The sequence below is a fragment of the Macrotis lagotis genome, chromosome 1 (genome assembly GCF_037893015.1).
Source record: "Macrotis lagotis isolate mMagLag1 chromosome 1, bilby.v1.9.chrom.fasta, whole genome shotgun sequence".
Classification (NCBI taxonomy): Eukaryota; Metazoa; Chordata; class Mammalia; order Peramelemorphia; family Peramelidae; genus Macrotis; species Macrotis lagotis.
The window spans coordinates 866,484,670-866,492,564 of record NC_133658.1 but is presented as its reverse complement, the minus strand read 5'-3'; the positions used below and the strand labels follow the sequence as shown (position 1 = coordinate 866,492,564).

The following is a 7,895-nucleotide window of genomic DNA, read 5'->3' as shown; positions in this document are numbered from 1 at the left end:
CCTGCTTTCAGGTCCAATGTTCCCTTCACTGTGTCTAGGGTGATTTGAGGTAATGCATTATAGAATCAGATTGTCAGGAGAAGGGAGGGATTTTGGACCCGTGACTGTCAGAGTTGGAAGGTGACATTAAAGAAGAACGACAACTAAAAAGGATCATCATCAGAGGAAATTTTAGAATATCTAGAATCTATATAGTGTTTTAGACTTTACAAAATACTTTATAAATATTATCTAATGTGAACTTCACAACAACTCTGAGAGGTGAGTGTGTGATTATTACCATTTTACAGATAAGAAAACTGACAGAGGGTAAGTGACTTTCTCAGGGTCACGCAGCTAGTAAGTGTCTGAGACTGGATTTGAACTGAGGTCTTTCTGACTCCAGGGCAGGTACTCTATTCACTGAGTCACCTGGCTGCCTCTAGACCACAGAATGCCAGAACTGAATGGGAAAATTAGTGGTCAGCTCTTCAAACCCCCAGTTATAGATAAAAAAAAAATACCCATGAGGCAGGGAACTGACTTTGCCAAGGTCATCTAGTTGATTAGAGCTATTGGTAGAACTAGAATCCAAATCTTCCTCAGGAGGAAAGGAGTCCTTCTACACTACATTAAATTGAGAAATAGCCACTGGCAAACGACTGGCCTCAGTGGACAGCAGCCATGTGGACATGGCCATGTCGCCCCCTAGTGTCCATTCCTTCCAAAGCCCAGGCTCCAAAGGGACCCTGCTCTTGTCAGGTGGTCGATTCATTGGTAACCAAGATCCCATTGCAGCTCCCTGTGCCCCATCTCTGTCAATAGCCAGGTGCTATTGAACTCCCTCTAGCACTAGAATTCTTGCACTGGGAAGCAGAGGAAGTATCAGGAAGTCTACAGGATCGGTGGAGCCACCATGATTTTTCCCTCTGATTAGAAGGCATCTCCAAGACCTTCCATTGCAGGAGGGTCTCTGGACCAGCCTTGTCTTCATTTCTCTCCAGATTGCACTCCTGACTTTCTCCACAGGGACTCCAGGCAGAGTCATTTTGTGCGAGGCCACTCTTCAGCTTCCTCATTTGTGTGGTCTTCCCCCATTAGAATGTAAACTCATTGAGGGCAGGGATTGTCTTTCTGTTTTATTTATATTTCTCTGTTTTAGCAGTGTCTGGCTTAAAAAATGCTCGTTGACTGTCTATGCAAGAGACAAGAAAAGAAGTATCCATCCTAAAGGATGTTTCACTGTCAGTGGGGAGACAGTAGTGAACAAAAGAGGAGTCTATTAGCAAATTGGACCAGATTCCAAAAACCTGGGTTCAAATCCTGAGTGTACCACAAAATGAAAGTGTATGACCTTGGGTATATGACTTCCTTTCTGAGTCTCACTTTCCTCTTCTCTAAAATGAGAAAATAGAAATCTCTAAAACTCAAATTTTCTTCTCAGTTCTGATATTCTCTGCTCTAAGGTCCTTCTGTCTCTGAATAAGGGCTCCAAAGGACAAGGATTTATTTAAGAAGTGGTAGCACAAGAGACTTAAATAGATGAGAAGTCTCAAGGGAGAAGAGTTCAGACAGAAATAAATCAGGTTGTCCTATATGATTTTAGGAAGGAAACGTAGAAAAGCTCTTAGAACATGGAATGTAAGATTGGGGAGGGCCCTTAGAACACGAATTGTCAGAGCTGCAAGAGGCTTAGAACCCAGAATGTGAGAAGTGAGAGGACCTTTAGAACAAAGGATGTCAGCATTGGAAAGAATTTCAGAAGTAACCTGATCTAACACCTTCATTTTATAGATGAGGACTTAGTAGCAGAATTAAATGACTTGTACAGAGTCACACGAATAGTCAGTAGCAGAGGTAAAATTTGAACCCATGAACTTCACCTCCACATCCTCTGTACCAAACACTTTCTCCACCTTTTTCTTTTGCCATCCTCATAGACACTGAAGTAACTATGGGGGCTCTTTCACCCTTGCTTTCTTCTTACAATGAAAATAAGCCCTTATAGGATTCCTCCCAGTGTTCCCAGAATAGCTGATACAGCTAAGCCAGCCTGAAGATTTTGCCTGTCTTCATGACCTTGGTTACAGTTTTACACACACACCACACACACACACACACAGAGTCAGGAAGACCTGAGTTCAAATCCACCTGCAAACACTAATCAAACCACTTTACCTCTGTCTGTCTCAGTTTTCTCACCTGCAGAACAGGAATCATAGCAGCTCCTACCTTGAAGACCAAATGAGATATTATTTGCCTTGAACATAGTGGGCGGCATATAAATGTTTATCCACCCTCTCCCATGCTGCCCACTTATTCTGAACTATGGCTTGTAAGTTCACCCTTAGAGCTTCATTCCTTCGGCTCACCCAGTGCCTTATAGTTCTGTGAGACTTCTGACTCTGTTGCTGAGGACCCATGATATTGAGTAGTTTGGGGGAAGGAGGTGGTAGCAGAGCTGGGGAGCACTGGAATCATCCAGATGACCAATCGCACATATCAAATGAGGAGAGAGTTCTCACAGTAAACCTTGGCTTAGGGTCCATAGTTAATTAAGAGTCTCAGGATCCCTGATTCCCTTAATGATCTATCTGGTCTTTTATGATTCTCTGAAACTTTATCCAGGTGATAGAAAGAAATAATTTTATAATATCAGATGTGAAAGAGACCTCAGAGATTGATCCAAACCATATCTGAACAGGAATTGCTCTATGATCTACCTATCATGTGCTCATCCAACCTCTTGAACATCTCCATTGACAGAAAGCTCACTACCTGTTGCACAACTTTCATTGTCAGGAATTTTTCATCATGATTTTCTACAAATTCCTCCCATGACTCAGAGGCCTGCCCTCAGGACCCTAGGAGTACAAGACAATCACCTCTTCCAATGACAACTGTTCTGATAGATGAAGACAGCAATCCTGTCTTCTCATCCTTCCAAAGAATTTTTTTTCCTTGACTTCCCTGGTTCATTCCTTTCCCTAGCATCCCATGGTCTTCTTTCCAGCCTGTCTTGATTATTCTGCCATGTACTGGATAGGACCTTAGGTTTAGAGTTCAAAGGATCTTTGAGACTCCTGAATCCAAATCTCTTTCTATAAATGGCACATTCCACTCATTCACAGAGTATTAAAGACAGGATTCAAACTCAAGTTCACCTACTAAGGCTTGGCAATCAATCACCACCATTTATCTTCTGGCTATCATTTCTCTCAATTAATTAAACTATATCAATAGACTCATTGTGTCCAAAGCATTAGCTTTCAGCTGGGGCTGGGGCTGGGGCTGGGGTATGGGGAGAAGGAAGAAAGTGGCTGTTAAATTCCCTTGCTTACTCATAATGAGCTTTTAATCTAATGATCAGCCCCCACCATCTTGTTCATATTGAAATTTGTTGTGAATAGCCCTGACCCCAACTATAGGATGAATCCATTTTGAAAATGGAGATTTCAGGGATTTCGTTACTCTAGAATAGGGGAGGCATCGGTTTTGAGTTCTAGTTATTATACCTATCTGCTTTGACTCTGTTTTCACATTTGAAAAATGGGCACAATGAAGCATCTCCTTTCTCATTAAAAATTATTGAATTTGTTTCTTAAAAATATTTTGTTAAGTGTGTAGCACTATGGAAATGGAGGCTGTCCTTATTGCCTACATCTATTTTGGCCAGATATTGTACCGTGTAAGAAAAGGAAGATACACTGAATTAACAAATATTTTTTAAGTGCTTACTATTTGTTCAGCACTGTGCAAAGGGTTAGGAATAGGAATACAAGCAGGAGGAAAAACAAGCCTGCCCTCAAGGAGCTTATGTTCTCCTGGGCAAAAACAATACAAGAAAGGGAGATAGAAAACTGGGGCAGGGTAATTGGAGATCTGTTGGATAAGCTTCAAAGGCAAACAAATAATCCTACTCAGGTCCAAAACTCTCGGAGGTTTACCATCTACTTTTACAACAATCCTTTGAGGGAGTCAGGACTAGCAAGGACGTTGAATCAGCTCAGAAATCGAAAGTGACTTGCATGTGGTCACACAGCTCCTATTGAACTCAGGGCTTCCAAGTCCAAATCCAGTAGTTTTTTCACCACTCTCTAATGGCAACAATTAAGTGTTCAGTTGTCTTTTCAGTGAGCCCCTTTGTTGGATCATCACCTTCTTTTCCCTTTGCAAAGGAACATGCTCCTAAAGTCAAATGTATCTGTACTTAAACATTTTTCTATTGATTTCGCACTCATTTTCTCCTTTAAAGAACACAGAATGTTGGATTTAGGAGAAACCTTAGAACATAGGATGTCAGAACTAGGAGAGACCTTAGAACCCAGACTCTCAGAGCTGGAGGGGTCCTTAGAACCCAGCATGTCAGAGCTAGAAGGGGCCTTTGAATCTTGAATGTTAGAACTGGGAGGGCTTTTAGAATATAGAATTTCAGAGCTAAGAAGGAAGATTACAACAGAGAAGGTCAGAGTTGGAAGGGTTCTCAGAAAAGAGACTGTCTAAAAAAAAAAAGAAAGAAAAGAAAATGTCAGAGCTGGGAGGGCCCTTAAAACACAGAATTTTAAAATATTTGTACCTGAATAATAAGACATCAGACCTGGAGAGGAACTTAGAGATCATATAGCCCAGAGGTTCTAAACTTGAGGCAAATAGGGGGCGGCTAGGTGGCGTAGTGGATAAAGCACCAGCTCTGGAGTCAGGAGTACCTGGGTTCAAATCCAGTCTCAGACACTTAATAATTACCTAGCTGTGTGACCTTGGACAAGCCATTTAACCCTGTTTGCCTTGCAAAAACCTAAAAAAAAATAAAATAAATAAAAATAGTAAACAGTTTTGTAAACAATATTTTGATATTATCAGCTTCCTATGGAATCGTATAACTTTTACTTTATGCATTTAAAAGCATTATTCTGAGGAGTCTATAGGTTTCATCAAAAGGTCTACAACATAAAAAAGGTTAAGAACCTCAGATCTAATCCACTCCTTTATTTCATTCTAATTATCAATATTAATAAATTATTAATAATAATAATGACTAGTGTTTGATTTTACAGATGGGGAAACTGAGACATGGAGTTGGGAAACCACTTGCACAAGGTCATACGGTAAATCAGCAATAGGGCTCTATCTGCCTCCTGTGTCCTTGCCCTTGCCTGTACAGCCCAGTTTTTAACCAGACTTTACCTAGTGTTGATTCTCCAAAAAGCCTGGCTTTTCCTCTGATTCTTGATGCCCTGGTGTGGGAGGGGGACAAGGAAAGGAGGAAGATGATTTGAGCTAGGCTCCATGTGGATGGGTGTGGGGAAAAGGAGGATTGGTTGGGGGGGGTGGAACTTGCAGTAAGTCCCCCTCCCCAAGATCTCCCATCCCTCTGGTCAGTGCTGTGGCCCTGGTGGCTGTGGGGAAGGATTAGAGGTCACCACCTCAGTGGCTCCTATAAATGGGCTTTCTTTCATTGAATGGGAACGACCACAGCAGCCAGCCATGGAGCCCAGAACTGCCACCACTAATTGCTGGAGTGTGTTTATGGTTAGCACCACAATTCCCCCTCATCCCTCAGAGCTGTGGCAGCCCAGACCCCCCCAGGGATCATAGAACCAGAGTCCTAGAGCTGAAAGATCCTAGAGGCCGGCCAAACCCTCTACCACCCACATCAGCAGAGGATTGCTCATCATTTCCCCTGTCTCAGACACTTTTGGGGACTGGAGACACCAAGACAGAACCATTCTTGTCCTCAACAAGTTTTTATTTTGGTTGGGAATGGAGGAACTCAGATAAATCATAGAATCATAGCACTAAAAGGAAATTGAATGGCTATTAAACCCAAATCCCCCATTTTACAGGTGAAGAAACAGAGACCTTGTGCATAGCTTAAAGGCTATCCTCACCCAAGGTGATGAAGTTTTCCCAGGAAGGAGCAACAATGACAGAGCTGAGTCCAGGAAATGATCAATAACATGAAATGCAGTCAAGATGCAGCATTTGAACCCAGATCTTCCGTGTCCAGGATTAATGCTCTTAGCCTTGTTGTTTGGGTTCTTAATTAATGCTTGTTGGATTTATTGGCTGGGATTGGCCCTTCCTCTAGCTCAAAAACTGGTGTGTTTCTAGATGTGTAACCAATAGGGAACTTGTGATTTCACTGATATCAGGAAATTACAGAATGAGAAAATTTCCTGTACTTATTCAAGTCAGTGTCTTCTTGTATAGATAGTCAGAAAGTTATCCAAAGACTTAGAAAAGTTAGTTGTTTCCCCGGGGCAATACAACCTCTGTGTGTGTGAGAGGAGAGAGGGAGAGGGAGAGGGAGAGGGAGAGGGAGAGGGAGAGGGAGAGGGAGAGGGAGAGGGAGAGGGAGAGGGAGAGGGAGAGGGAGAGGGAGAGGGAGAGAGAGAGAGAGAGAGAGGGAGAGAGAGAGAGAGGGAGAGAGAGAGAGAGAGAGAGAGAGAGAGAGAGAGAGAGAGAGAGAGAGAGAGAGAGAGAGAGAGAGAGAGAGAGAGACTTGAATCCAGGCCCACACCATCATACTCCCTCTGAGGCCTAGGAAAAGAAAATCATAAAAAAATACCCATACAAGGCTTTGGATGTTGATCCCAACTCTGTCCTTGAGTCACCATGGAACCTCATAAACTTTTCATATCTCTGAGACTCAGTCTCCTCCTTTGTAAAATGTAGATTCTCTAAAGACTACTGAGAGGCAAAGCAACACAGTCTTAGAAGAGAGAAACCTGAGTTTGAATCTTCCTTTGAGTCTTTTCCTTCGTAAAATGAAGGCTCCCTAGTCTTTGAAGAGATAGACAGCCCTGAGTTTGAATCTTTCCTCCAATACTTACTGGTCATTGTTTGGATTCAGATGCTCAGAATGAAAGTAAATAGCAATTGTTTCTGTTTTGGCCAGAAATCCTAAGGGTCTTCCCCTCCCAGATTGATTTTTTTTAAAAACTATGCTAAAGAGACCATTCTTTGCTTCATTTCATTCTTACCTAATCACTCAATGGGCATTTTCTCAGTCAAACTGAGACTTGTTAAAAAACCTGCATCTAGGCCATCCCCACTCATTCTGATACATATCTGGCTAGTGAATACAAATGACTCCAGAGGAAACACTGAGGCTGGTGACTGAACCCACCACCTCCTCATTTAAATCCAAGGTACCTGTATGTCCTGGCATCACCTCCCTGATGTCCTCTTCCAAAAGGACAAACACGCCAATACTTAACCAGTCCTTTGAATCTCATTTGTAATGTGTGATCTCATTCTCATCTGTAAAATGGAATAACAAATACCTTTAACAACTGTCTTCTATGGCTGGCATCCTAAGTTAACAGATTTGAAATGCCATTTAAATGAAGTCAGCTCTTTTTACTAGTATCCTTTCTGAGTTTGTAGGTTCTTGGCCTGGATTTATAGGAAGGTGAATGTTGTAAGTGGGTTGCTTACTGGCTATGTGACCTTGAGGAAATATCATTTTCCTCTTTGGACCTCAGCTTGGTCAGCTCATCTCTTTCCATTACAAGGAGATGGATCTCGTTGAGGATGATCCTTGGTAAGAGGACAAGCCTAGGGCAATCCTTCTCATCCCTACCCACCATTCCATCTGACTATCCCACTACTCCACTACCCCCAATCGCCCACCTTGAACCCCTGGCTGTGCTTTGGAAAGATGCTGTAAATTGCCAGTCTGTGTGGTTTGTGGGGTGTGTTCTGCATAACGGCTTGTAAAGTGCTGCCGACAGGAGCTGCGGGTGCATTAGTGGCCCAGGTCCCTGGGGGGCCCACCCCTGCCCTCAGCCCATCCATCTTGCTGACACCCATTACTGTGAGCTCATGGTGCTGCTTTACAACCAGAGTAAATGGGAGATTTGCAGCTTGGTGGCTTGGACTGGGGCTGGGGCTAGGCTCATCACACTGCTAAT

The 7,895-nt window shown here is 42.8% G+C and overlaps 1 pseudogene; it reads left to right on the top strand.

Annotated features, from left to right (window-relative positions):
- Positions 1-671: 671 nt before the first annotated feature.
- The window catches only part of LOC141508279 (receptor expression-enhancing protein 6 pseudogene), a 76,742-nt pseudogene continuing 69,518 nt past the window's right edge, over positions 672-7,895 (top strand).